This window comes from Pleurodeles waltl, chromosome 6 (assembly GCF_031143425.1).
Source record: "Pleurodeles waltl isolate 20211129_DDA chromosome 6, aPleWal1.hap1.20221129, whole genome shotgun sequence".
Lineage (NCBI taxonomy): Eukaryota > Metazoa > Chordata > Amphibia > Caudata > Salamandridae > Pleurodeles > Pleurodeles waltl.
The window spans coordinates 1069541787-1069554273 of record NC_090445.1 but is presented as its reverse complement, the minus strand read 5'-3'; the positions used below and the strand labels follow the sequence as shown (position 1 = coordinate 1069554273).

General features: G+C 49.4%; 1 long non-coding RNA gene across 1 annotated transcript in view; it reads right to left on the bottom strand.

Moving 5' to 3' along the window:
- LOC138302078 (uncharacterized) overlaps nt 1-5323 on the bottom strand; it is a 50328-nt gene extending 45005 nt beyond the window's left edge. Inside the window, exon 1 of the long non-coding RNA XR_011205260.1 lies at nt 5122-5323. This is a non-coding gene — a long non-coding RNA (uncharacterized lncRNA). The remainder of the gene's footprint in view (nt 1-5121) is intronic.
- Between the last annotated feature and the right edge of the window lie 7164 nt (nt 5324-12487).

The following is a 12487-nucleotide window of genomic DNA, read 5'->3' as shown; positions in this document are numbered from 1 at the left end:
GACGGCTCTCCACCCATGCGAGCCGCTGCTTCCAGGGCTGCCTTCCTGCCCTTCTCCTTCTGTGTTTGCGTAGGTGCCAGTCGTCGACCGTCTCTGGACCTCCGTCCTCTCGAAGCCCGGCGAGCTCTGCTCCCAGGCAGGTCCTCTCCTGCTGACCTCCCCGCCTGGGAGCTGTGTGCCTCCAGCCATTCCAACGCCTCCTCAGGGGATTGGAGGAACGTTGTCTTCCCCTCCAGCATCACTCTTAATCTGGCTGGGTAGAGTAGCGAGTACTGGATCCCTTCTTCTCTTAGGGCTCTCTTGACTGTCAGAAACGATACTCGCTTGTTTTGTACCTCCAGAGTAAAGTCCAGGAATAGTGTCACCTCCCCGTTTGCAACTTTAAATGGGCCCGATTCCCTGGCCCTCTGCAGGAGGGTGTCTCTGTCTCTATAATGCAATAGTATAGCGATCACAGCCCGGTGGGGCCTACCAGGAGCAAGGGGTCTCAACGGCACTCGGTGCGCCCGCTCCAGCGTGTAGAAAGGAGTCAGACGCCCAGGCGCCACTGTCGTACGGAACCACTTCTCCAGGAATTCAACCATGTTCGTCCCTTCGCCCCCCTCCGGGAGGCCCACCACGCGTACATTATTTCTTCTGTTCCTCCCCTCCGCATTTTCAGGTCTCTTTTCGAGGCGCGTCACTCTGTCGACAAGAGAAGTCACTTCAGCCGCCAGGTCTTTCTGTTTCGGTGCGATGTCCGCCAATACAGTTTCTGTCTCTTTGACTCTGTCTACCAGTTTGTGGTGGTCCGCTCTCAACAGGCTCACCTCAACCGCAACCTGGCTGATTTCCCGCTGCAACGTTGTCTTTGTGTCTTCTATCGCCCGAGTATTTTATCTAGGGTATCCTGCACTTTGATCTGTGTGTGATCTTGCGGGCCTGCCTCTTTGCGCTCAGTCAGAGCCGCGGTGTCCATGGTTTTGTGCTTGTGTCGGCTCTTGGGGGGCATCGGACGGGTAGGGGCTCTCACCCCAGGGGCCCCGACAGCCGCCCCAGCGGTATCGTAAGCTCCCCTCCGAGTCTTCGTACCCTATTCTCCGTAGGCCGCACTTCAGTCCCCAGGTATTCCCCAGCAGGTTCCCTGCACCCCGTCGGATCCAACTATTTTCGGGCTGCTGTGCTGGGGGCTCCCCGTTGATGACTTATGTTTAACTGCTAGTCTCTACAGCTATGGGCCCTTCAGTGCGTCGTAGGCCCAGCCCGGTCGCCCTTCCTCTTGGTGCCGATTCTGCCTCCTTCTTGTTTTACTTGTGATGTCAAAATTACATCCAGGCACCCTCAACTACCCTACAGGGTCTATTCTCCTCAGACATACCGTCCACCATACTGCTCATTCAGGGGTCGTTGGCGCTCCAGGGTACCCGGGTGGGGGTCCATGCTTTCCATCTGCCGGGTAATCTGCCCACCGCTCCCACGCGGGGCGCGGTTCCTCACTCACTAGCACCGTTGGATGTTCCTTTTCCTCGCTGGTTTGATCTTGTCGGGGGGTCGGCCTGCCTCTGTCTCTAGGCCAGCTCTCAGAAGTCTCAGTTCAGCGCGGTCCTGGTTGCCCCATACCAGATCCCACCTCAATCGGCCAGCCTGGCCCACCACGATCTCCTCAGGGCCCCCAGGGGCCCGCCGGAGTCCATTATCTGCCACTCCCATCTCCTCGTTGATAACTGCCAGGGCCCAGCGCTCCTCCACCGGTCAGTCGTCCTCGTAGTTTGCTCATGGGCCGTGCCGCCACCCCGGCGTCATATTACTCCGTCTCAGTCCCGATCGAGGGCCGGCCCCAACACTGCCAGGGGCCGCGCTCAGGAGCGGCGCCGCTCCGCCGCCGACGGGGCGTATCTTCACTTCACTTGACTTGGGCCCCCGGACCCCCACCGGCACCTCAGCGCCGCTGCGTCCCCCGCCATTTTCGGGCCGCCCGCCCCCGAGCCGCGACCGCTCACGGCTCAACTTGAGGCCGCGGCTTCAGCCGCGCAGCCAGGCCGCCAGCCCTCGCCCCCGCGGCCAGGCCAGGTCCGCACGTCAGTGCCCTCCGGTGTCGCCGCGGGGGCCCGATCACACCCGGTGCCCGCCGCAGGAATAACTCCTCTGCTCGGACCCCGATCGGCCCGGAGACGGCGCGCTTTTTCACAATCTTTCGCCGGCCCCTCCGGAGCGAGAAAATCAGGCGTGCGCCATCTCCGGATCCTTGGCCACCATCCTTCATAGGATTCACAATGCTTCATTGAGGTCGAGGGATCTTTTGGCCCAGTAAAGAGTGTAGTTAACCATACACAATCATTTCAAACTCTACCCCAACAAATTTAAACACCATGACCAATGTGGCCAAAGAAGGAAAACTCCAGTCAGTAAACGTTTCAAGGATTTATTTTACATCTACAAGCCTTAAGTCAAGTAAACTGTGTGCAAAATCAAATTGTTAAGATAAATAAACACCATTGGTTGTCTAAAATGGCAAAACAAGTTATATCTGCTTAGCTTCAACACCATTAAGCACCCCAGAAGAATAATACATATCACTAAAGACATAGGCCCTCATCACGACCCTGATGGTCCGAAGACCGCCAGGGCGGCTGTGGCGGTGTCACCGCCGAATACCACCAAATTAGAAGTTTGGCGGTTTGACTGAAGCCAAACCGCCAAGCCTCCACCCGTCCCTTCGCATTACAGCGTTCCGCTGGGCCAGAAATGAGCACCTCCAGCACAGCGGATGGCATGATACCGTCAGTGGTATCATGAGGTGGGAGACCACCAGCTTTTTTCTGGCAGTCGCACCGCATTCCTGTTGCTAGGATACACTTGCACACATTCACTCACACACTTCTACACACAAACACACCCCAAATCACCCATGCAAACACGACATACCCATTCACACTGACAAACAAACACAGCAAACACACACGCATTCACTGCCCCCATGTGCATACATACATTCACACCCCCCTGCACCGCATATACGTACGCATTTACTCCCCCATGTGCATACATACATTCACAACACAGACACCCTGCACCGAATACATGCACACATTCACTCCCCTTCCCCATGTGCATACATACATTCATACACACACCCCCTGCACCGCATACACGCACTAACCCGCTCTCCCCATCCACTCACATAAACACTCACCACCTTCCCCCATCCACACACAATCACTTACACACGCAGACACGGACCCACAAACACTCCCCCCGAATTCACGACATTCACACACGCACTCACAAACTCACTCACACACACAAACACACACACACCCTCGCCTGTCTGACTATCCACTTACCTCGTTTGTCGAGGAGGTCGTCCGGGAGGGTCTTGGCGCTTCCACCACCAGCAGCGCCTCGCCATCTGGACACCGCCACATGGTATACAGGTTGTAATATGGTGTGCGGTCTCTTTTTGGCGTGGCGGTACCACCTCTGCACCGCCGACCGCCAGCATGACTGTTCTCAAAATTCCACCTGATTCCACACTGGCTGTATTTTGGCGCCCGCAGCTTTGGCGGTCTTTGGAAAAGACTACCGAAGTCGTGATGAGGGCCATAGCCTGGGAAACAGAAACATCCCTCAAATCAGACTATGTTAAAATTTGACAAATCAAATTAATCACAGATCATGAATCTGGGTTGGGCATGAGTTATCCCTACAGCTAATCAGATTAGGACATGCATGTGTGGGAACAGACTAACACATGCAGACAAAAGACAAAAAGAGACAAAACTAATTTGGAAAACAATCTATCTTGGGCTAGAAACATAAAATAGGCAGATGTCAGCATGCTAGTTTCTATTAGGGAAATGGCATGTCAAGGGACATAGCATAAACAGGGAGATATACCTCTCCTATGGTCAGCATTTAAGGAATCTTCATCAGCAAAGCATTTATATCATCAGCAAAGTCCATTAGATGCACCATCAGGGAAGTGCAGAACATGAGCTGCACAGAGAACAGTTCTCGGGCAAACAAGAGGACAACTAACTGAAACTTACGAAGTCCATCCCAACAGTTAAGTACACAAACGTCTCAAATTCAGCAGTTCAGTGGCCCACCATCATGTAAAAGAGGCATCATCCAATCAAATATCAATAAAATCTCAGGTATTTTCTCAGGTTTAGTCTGAAGTCATCTTATCTTTCTGTGTGAATCCAATTGTCAGTTACAATTTTTTATCAATTGTGAAAGCACGTCAACAGAAACAATTTAATTCACATTTAGTCCACAGGTCTGAATGTTCCTAAACCAAGGTCATTTAACTACAAGTCTCTGTACAATTGAACAAAAGAATCCTTTACTACTGGCAAAGCATTTCATGAGAACAGAACCTAGAGGAAAGTTTTACAGTAAAAAGAACCGTGTTTTCTCACTTTTACATGGCCTCAGATACGAGCTCTGCAGGCCTAGTTATGGTAACACAAAAATATAATGTATTAACATATTTGTTAATAAAACACACATAATATGTAAACTAGTAAATTTGGCATTAATAAGATAGCATCAGAACAAATAAAACATTTAATTATGAATTGCAAACTTGTTCACATCACATTAAATATGACAGAGAAGTGCATTTAACTTTATGCACACGTAACTTCAAACTCATGAATCATACATTAAACATTATACAATTCAAATTCGTTTTATACTAGCAATAAATCTAGAGTCTAAAATATACTTTGAGGTTATATATATATCTTGTTAGCACATTTATAAATCTGATAGGTACAATGGTGACCATCACAAATAAAACATGAGCACTTTTAAAAATAGGTGTCAGTGCAGCTTTTCTCTATGGTAAGCTTTTGTACATGAAACCATCTGCTGATATCTGGGTCACTAAAAGCATTACTAAAATTTATGCTCAAACATTATTTCAGTATTTCACTATTCTTTATTCCACTATTTCAGTATGTGATTTCCCAGGAGCCGGCCACTCATAGTGTTGCATTCACTGCCTTCCTGGTCTGACTGGTCTACCGTACTGGTACGCTTGTCAGTATGGTTTTGCTCCTCATTACCCACCCACTCAATCCAGTCAATCCACACATGCAGCAATTCCCCAATACTGCTCCCAATAATCCTTACCTGTTATTCCTTTTTCCCTCATTGTGTTGCATTTCTCTCCCGCATTTGAAATCTTACGAGATTTTAACTAAACCACGTGTCTTGGAGGCCATCTATGGTGTGCGGTTATAAAAACCAAGTCCCAACCGTGAGACAGTGCCTAACTTCATCTTCTCTTGAACCAGAAACGCCCAGAGATGCTGTCCTGGAAAACCTCGATCCACACAAGAAGGAACTTGCCAGTGCGTCTTCCTGGAGTTGCAACTCCTCCCCGTTGTGGAACTACTAGAAATCAGCAGACTCATGGTAAACAAAAGGAACAGGTAAAACAAGTATTAGAACAAGGAATACAAGCTTCAACCCAAGGTACGGGCACCACATGTACATGCCGCAGTTAAAGGGTTATCATTTTCTAGACTACCTGTAAAGAGAATTGCACAATTAAAGATTTTGTTAACCAAGTAGTATATCGGACTTCCTACAAGACAATGGTTGAACTTAATATTTATTTGTTGGCCCATTATCTATAGAGGTGAACAGGAATGTGTGTGAGCTGCATAGGTTGCAAGTAATCTACAGTTAGTTAATGACTGGGCTCTCAGAAGACCCAACAAGACGTATTGGCCTCTTTGCTGACAACAAGAGTTACTATTTTTACTACAGAACATTGTGGATCATTATTATGAAAGAACTTGACCAATAGCTTCAACATACTGGTGATGGGATGAGCAAGAGCTTGCATGGACATGCAGAAAACTACTGGCAAGGTAGAATCTGGCATTGGAAGCATGTGCCAACAATGACTTGGAAGTATGCTATGTGGCCAGAAACCACGTGGTGTGGCCCACATGTCTTTAAAGCACCCAGCAAATGGCATCAGCATCAACTCCTTTTTTTCAGGAGGAGGAGCTTGGGCAGGCAGTCTGTAGGAGCTCACCACGAAGAGCCGATAGCAGCCAGTGGGCCAGGACTTGCAATGCTGGAGAGTGGGTGAGGTATTGATGGCAATGTACTTTACTTGACTTTGCCTTCTAATGCTTTGGCAATGGCTTGACTCTAGCAATCTGCATGTAGCAAGGACCTGAGGGTCCAAAGAGCACACGTATGGTAGTACATCACATGTCTTGTGACCGTCTACTGGGAGAATACATTTTAAAGGCTTGCATGGATCCAGCATGAAATGTCTATGAGGGTCCATTGGACATGCTTTCTTCAGAAGTTGCTAACTCAAAAGGGTCATGCCTACCCAAAGGTTTGTGCAAGGCTACTGTGCCACAGTGGCACATTTCAGAGTTGGCAAATTACATCTGGTGTGAAGCCACTTTCATGTGGACTTTAGCACCAAGAATAAATATACGTACATTAGGACATGTTTAAAACTTGCTTGTTGTTATTAGTATGGCAAGCTAAGTTGCATCACTAAGCCAAAGATTGATGCCATTGACTAAGCGTGGTAACATTTATGCGTATTAAAGGCATGCATGGTAAAGGCATATGCGTCATAATGGACACATTGAAAAGGCATGCATGGTACAGGCATGCATGATTCTGTCATAAACCACTTTTGACATCTTTTGCTTTAATCCAGCAATCCATCCACACTTAGAGTTGGTGTTGGTTTTTGAATTTCATTGGATCGTTAATCAACATTCAACACTCTCAAACATCCTCTCTTACGCTGATGTCTTGATGAGGCCAGCTTGCTTAGTTTCTAGATTTAGGCTTTCACATCTCCTTACAAGTCTTCCTTCAGGCCTGTTGCCAGGAGAGTACCTGTGGGCTCAGCTGTTTTGATGCTTCTGTTTGTCTACTATTAATGGCCTTTTACCCTTTTACTAGTCTCATACCTTACTCCAGACCTAGACTCTTTAGCGTATCGTGCTAACACACATGTGGTCCTACATCTGAAGCATAACACAAATGCCTCTTTTCCGGAAATTAAATTTAGTTTTGACGGCAATAAGTTGGTGATGGTCAGCTAACCAGCTTGAGATGGACTCTTCTGAAACAGAAATCTACCTTTCCTCTGCAGTCTTCTGTGCCAGAATTTCCTACTGCAATAAGAGCCGCTGCCATCATCTCAGGTTTTGACAACTGATTCTATTATTTCTGCTTTATGTTTCAGATCTCACAACATGTTTGCTGTGCATTGAGTACAGCACTACTGTCGGTATTGGAAAAATCTTTAATATGTCTTAAGAGCTGCAGAATGCTGTGCCATCTCTTCTTCTGAGGTTGACTAAACAGCTTATTCTAGTATATTGTTCCTTCATTGGATTTTGTTTTAAACTCTGAGCATAGTTCACAGGACTTTTCACAAACGTGATCACAGCTTTATCACCTAGATGTTAATTAAATAGCCACAGAACATCTGTGGCAAAGGCAGGTTATGACATCACAGGGTGGAAAAAGATACCCAGCGGAGACATTTATTTTAAAAAGTAGAGAAATTGTTGTAATATTAAATCATGTGTTTGTCCCTACAGTCGCGGCTCCCGGTGTTACAGGGGGTGGGACAGTGCGTAGGTGAGAGGGGGGCAGGGGTGACGGCAGGGAAATAATAATACATTAAAAAAAAAAAAACTTACCTGCACGCCGTTCGCCTCCGCCGCTCCGCTGTCTCCTCAGCAGCCTGCAGGCACAAGCTCCCAGCCTAGCCTGCAGGCGGCAGTGTTAGGATTGGCTGGGAGCACCCAGCCAGGGCACCCCAGGCAGACTGGGAGCTCTGATTGGCCAAACACACATGCGCACTGAGGGGAGTCCACAGTGCACTTCCCTCGTCCCTGTCATCCCCAATGCCCCTCCTCTTTAACAATGAAAGGATAAAGTTTATTAGCCTTTCATTGTTAATTGATTTGCAGCAGTTGCTGCTGGCGGGGGGGAGAGGCGACCCACTGTGTCCCTGTTAATTTACACACATACCCACATATGCTGAGGTTACTGTTTCTCTATACACATAATATATGGTAGGTAAAATTTCCCTTAAAATAGTAAGGGCCTCATTAAGAGTCTGGCGATCGGTACTCCCGACTGCCAGACTCGTGCTGATGAGACCACCACGGTGCAGGCGGTCTCCTCACCACCACCATTACGAGTTTTCCACTGGGCTGACCTGCAGAAACCAAAATTTCCGCTGATCAGCCGAGCAGAAAATGTGCAGCGGCATTAGACTTGGCTCCACATGAAGCCGAGTCCAATGCCCCCACACATAGTCACCCTCGGAATGCACACTGTCTGCAAAGCCGACAGTGCATATTCCGACGGTGCTGGGCGGGGGGCCTCGCACTGTCTTTTCTGCCAGCCTTTTCAAGGCGGTCAGACCGTCATGAAAAAGCTAGTGAAAAGTAGGCTTGTAATCGCCAGGCGGCGCTGACTACAGTGCCGCCATGGCTGATTAGAATCTTTACCGCCATCATCCCGTTGGGATCTAAGATCCTGGCGGAGACGGTGGTCGGCTGACAGGTCCGCTCTCCAAACTTGTAATGTGGCCGTCGGACCACCACAGCCGCAAAGGTTCAACCGCCACAGCGAGACTGGCATTCTTGATACTGCCAGCCTCGTAATGAGGAAACTTAATCTTGTCTTTCATTTCATTTACCCTGTTTTTTTTTATTTCTGGTCGGTTTGTCTGTATCTAACTCACTTGACTATCTCTATTCATGTTTCTCCCTCACATCGGCCCAGATTTAAGAGGGCCTAGCTCTTCCTTGGGCCACATTAGCGTCATTTTTTTACGCTGATATGGCCCAATGAGGCCAAAATCGCTGCACCAGATTTACAAAGTAGCATGCATTGCACCACTTTGTAACCCCTTGCATCACATTATGCCTGCGCCAGGGGGACTAGGGGGACCCAAAAATGTCCCAACTAAATCTAAGATTTCTTTGTGCCATTTTTTTAGCCATTTTTAACGCCTGCTCAGAGCAGGAGTTAAAAGGGAACCCTCCATTGGTTAAAATGGGCCCCTATGTCCTGTTCAGGGTTAGCGGCAAAAGTTTGGCGCTAACCCTGAACAGTACATCAATAGCATCAAAAATTCTGCTGCTATTGCCCCCTACCCTGCGCCATGGTGCATCATATTTTAAATACGGCACACACATGGTGGCGGTAGGGAGGGGCAATAAGGGGTGCATGGAAAGTAGAACTGCACTGGGTGTAGCACCACTTTTCTTAAATCTGCCCCCATAGGCTCTCTCTCTGCCACATCTTTTTTCTCTTGCTCTTCTCTTCCCCCTCCCTCCAAATCTCCTTCTCTTTATTTCTCACTAACCTATTCACCCTGTCTGCAGATTTCTAATTCCAATCAAAGGTAATTTAGAGAATTTGAAATTTCTATGGTACTTTTTCCTTTTCAGATTTTGACAACTGAATCCTTCCAAATGATTAAACCACCAAAATGGACCTGACAAATATAATGACTGCATATTAATCCAACAGTTTGCAAGGCCCCCTCTTAATTCTGGAACTTCTACGGATACCATTATAGTAAGCAAACGTTTTTGATGGTCACCTTTATGCTTACTCTCAAACCTTAGCACATCATCATCATTACTTTTATTCAAAGCATTTCTGCACCTGGCTGCACGAGAAGCATTCCACTGTTATTTGTATCACGTATAGCATTATTCTTGACACTTAGTGCACTCACAGGATCTGTGAACTTGAATGACCCTTTTCTCAACTACAAAGGAGCCGTTAATGCCTACTCTAGAACCACTTATTTTTTTACCATAGCAATTTTTTCACAATTAGAGACACTAAGGGGGTCATTCTAACCCTGGCGGTAAAAACTGCCAGGGCGAATGACCGCGGTAGCACCGCCAACAGGCTGGCGGTGCACCGCTGGGCATTCTGACCGCGGCGGTTCAGCCGCGGCCAGAAACGGAAAGTCGGCGGTGTACCGCCGACTTTCCGCTGCCCTCGAGAATCCTGGGATTCTGACACCCCCTACCGCCATCCTGTTCCCGGCGGGTCACTGCAGTGCACTGCATGGGCACTGCAGGGGCCCCCGTAAGAGGGCCCCACAAAGTATTTCAGTGTCTGCTATGCAGACACTGAAATACGCGACGGGTGCCACTACACCCGTCGCACCTTCCCACTCCGCCGGCTCAATTCTGAGCCGGCGTCCTCGTGGGAAGGCTGTTTCCCACTGGGCTGGCGGGCGGCCTTTTGGCGGTCGCCCGCCAGCCCAGTGGGAAACCCAGAATGACCGCCACGGTCTTTCGACCGCGGTACCGTCTTCTGGCGGTTCCCGCTTGGCGGGCGGCTCCCGCCGCCCGCCAATATCAGAATCACCCCCTAAGTTTCTCACTTTGGTTCTTAGCTGTTCGCAATGACATTAAATCATGTCTTTGCACCCATTCTTTCATTACCAAAAATGGACACAACATTTAAGCAACGTTCCCCCCATGAATTAAAAAAATACTCCATTACAAAACGCAGGGCTGCTCTAGAAACTCAAAACAATTCCCTCACTGTGCACACTTAGGGGGTCATTCCGACCCTGGCGGTAAATACCGCCAGGGTCGGGGACCGCGGGAGCACCGCCAACAGGCTGGTGGTGCTCCCTTGGGCATTCTGACCGCGGCGGTTCGGCCGCGGTCAGAAGAGGAAAACCGGCTGCCCTGGGAATCCCCCATGGTGGCGCAGCTTGCTGCGCCGCCATGGGGGATTCCGACCCCCTCACCGCCCTCCAGGAACAGGATGGCGGTGAGGGGTGTCGTGGGGCCCCTGGGGGCCCCTGCAGTGCCCATGCCAATAAGAGGGCCCCACTTTGTATTTCAGTGTCTGCATTGCAGACACTGAAATACGCGACGGGTGCCACTGCACCCGTCGCACATCCTCCACTCCGCCGGCTCCATTCGGAGCCGGCAGCCTCATGGAGGGCTGTTTCCCACTGGGCTGGCGGTCGGCCTTTTGGCGGTCGCCCACCAGCCCAGTGGGAAACCCAGAATGACCGCCGCGGTCTTTTGACCACGGTACGGTCTTCTGGCGGTTCCCTCCAGGCGGGCGGCTCCCCCCGCCGGGGTCAGAATGACCCCCATAATCTCCTCTGGACTTAAAGGCGCGTTGTATATACTACACCAGTACTTTATTGATCCTCTCCACTTTTCCATAAGATTGAGGGTAATACAAAGGTATAAGTACATGTTTAACAGCATGATGGTCCAGAAACCCTTCCATAGCTGCAGAATTCCCCGTAACCAATTAGAATTTTATTTGGGACTCCTCCTTTTACAAACATTTCCTTAAAGGAAACCAACACACTTGGGGGGTGATTCTAACTTCGGCGGGCGAAAGACCGCTGAGGGTATTTTGAGATTTGCCCTGGGCTGGCGGGCGGCCGCCAAAAGGCCGCCCGCCAGCCCAGGGCAAATCAGCCTTCCCACGAGGACGCCGGCTCAGAATTGAGCCGGCGTAGTGGGAAGGTGCGACGGGTGCAGTGGCACCCGTCGCGTATTTCAGTGTCTGCATAGCAGACACTGAAATACTTTGTGGGGCCCTCTTACGGGGGCCCCGCGGCACCCCCTACCACCATCCTGTTCCTGGCGGGAGTCCCGCTAGGAACAGGATGGCGGTAGGGGGTGTCAGAATCCCCATGGCGGCGGAGCGCGCTCCGCCGCCATGGAGGATTATGCAGGGCAGCGGGAAACCGGCGGGAGACCGCCGGTTTCCCGCATCTGACCGCGGCCGAACCGCCGCGGTCAGAATGCCCTGCGGGGCACCGCCGGTCTGTCGGCGGTGCTCCCGCCGACCCTGGCCCCGGCGGTCTCAGACCGCCGGGGTCAGAATGACCCCCTTGGTGTAGTTGGTTCTGTTACAGCTTAAACTTCCACCCATCTAGATAAATGATCTCTCATAACAATAAAATACTTCATCTGATGAGGAAGTACACTGAATGGACCCAGAAAGTCAATCCAAACTCTTTGCCACTCCTTAACAGGACAAATAACTGGAGAAATCCTGAGCACTTAAATGACTGAGGGTTATATATTCAAACGCATTTTTGCAGTCTTTAACAGCACAATTTGCAGAATTGGGCCGTTCCCGAAAAAATGCTTTTACAAATATACAGAGCACAAATTGGGGATTTGGTAACATGTTACTGAATTGCAATTTGTGTTAGCGAGCCAGTATTTGGTAGGGGCATGTTTAGGGCGTCCCTTCCTAATACCGAATCACAGTGGCATGTAAGAATGTTTTACAACCAAATTACAGTCTGAAAACCTTAATTTTTTACCAACAACTCAAGAGTGGTGGAAAACATTTGCAAATGGGTAGGGGTCCCCAGGGGATCCCTTACCCTATGTCAATGTTGAACAAAACTTTTTTTTTAGCACAGGTCTAGTGACCCAGTCTACTCTTAAAAAATGAAACTTCAAATTTT